Source organism: Geospiza fortis, unplaced genomic scaffold (assembly GCF_000277835.1).
Source record: "Geospiza fortis unplaced genomic scaffold, GeoFor_1.0 scaffold2407, whole genome shotgun sequence".
Classification (NCBI taxonomy): domain Eukaryota; kingdom Metazoa; phylum Chordata; class Aves; order Passeriformes; family Thraupidae; genus Geospiza; species Geospiza fortis.
In genome coordinates, this window is record NW_005055494.1 from 7,742 (window position 1) to 9,451 (window position 1,710).

Genomic DNA, 1,710 nt, shown 5'->3' on the forward strand with positions numbered 1-1,710 from the left:
TGTAAGTAGTTGAAAGAAAAGTGGTATTTAAGTTGTTAGTAAAAAGTGAAAAACAGAAGCAGGGGACGAATAGATAGAATATTGAAAAATGAGACAGAAATCCAGTAAGGTGGATACAGGAAAGAAAAGCAGGAAAAAATTACCAACAGAAATACCCCAAGATAGCCCTGTGGGAGTTGTCTTAGCAAACAGAAATACAACTCCTTGCAAAATACAGGGTATGCAGAAGTTGATGAGAAAAAACATGCAAACTTGTGAATTACATACTTTAAAAAGAGCATTAGAATATTTAACACAAAAGAAAGGAGTTACATATTGATTCAAGGTATGCCTTTAGAGTAGCACACAGGGAGATTACTTAATTCAAGAGGAGAAGGATTAGTATATGAGAAACTTATTTTAGAGGTTTTAGAGGCATTAAAATTACCTAAGAGAGATAGCTATATTACATATTAAGGGACACCAAAAGGTAAAGACCCAGAAATAAAAGGAAATAATTTGGCAGATCAGGAAGCTAAAGATGCAGCAGAAAATGGAACTGAAAGAGTTAATATTAACTCCAAATGAAGAAAAATTGGACATTCCAAAGTTTAGGGAAGTAGAGAAAGAAGGAATTAAAACAAGATAGGTGGTGAACAAGATAAATCAGGGAAATAGAAACATCTTGATGGAAGACAATTAGATAATAAAATGCTTACTAGGGAATCGTAGAAGACATGTATCAAAAAGCCCAGTGGGATATTCAGGCTTTGTGTGATCCTTTTTTTTAGGAACTATGGGTGCATTGGGATTTTTGGAGTAGAAAAACAAGTAACTGAAAGATGTATGATTTGCCAAAGGAAAAATAAAAGGGTGATGAGAGAAACAACATGAGAAGGTTGTGAGTTAGCTGGTCGACCATTACAAAGTATCTAAGCAGAAGTTTGGATTTGTTAAGCTCTGGATTTACTTGTAAGAAACCGTTCATTCCAGAAGAAAAAGGAATATATCACATGCTGGGGTAGGGGGGAGATTGTAAAAAAATAACATTTTTCAAAGGCAATAAAAGAAAAACGGTAAAAGTATAAGGCTGGGAACAAAATATTACCTCATCCATTCCCATTCGCTCATCCACCTGTTCGCAGCTGCACCACCCCCCCAGCCTCTCTGCCGGTTCCGGCACAGTCCATCTGTCCCAGTCCGTCTGCCCCAGTCCGTCTGTCCCAGTCCAGCCATCTGGCCCGTGGTCGCTCCACTGGCCGTGCAGGGGATGGGGGTCTGTCCTGCCATGTGCACTGTGGTCACCGCGCCGACTGCACCGAGGGGGCTTCCCGGTCCCATCTGCCCCGTCTGCCCCATCCCCGGCTGCCCTGACTATGGTCAGCTCCCGCTGCTGCAGCCGGGGGCAGGCGCCCGTTGTCTCTGCCGGATCAGCCACCGTGAGCCATGTGGGAGCTGAGATAAACAGGGCAGGAGACTTTTTCTCCTTTTAATGCGGGAGAAAGGCTATAGAAGATAAAAATCGAAAAAGAATGGGATAAAAGGATTGGTCTATTTCCATTAAGAGAGGTTCCCATAGCAGGGGGCAGACTGGGGTTTGTAAATGCTCCTTTGACTTCGTCTGAGGTCTGAAATTTTAAGAAATAAATAAAAGGGATATCTGGAGGATCCCATAGACATAGCTGAACAATTAGACCAAGTTTGAGGTCCAAACATTTATACTTGAGAAGA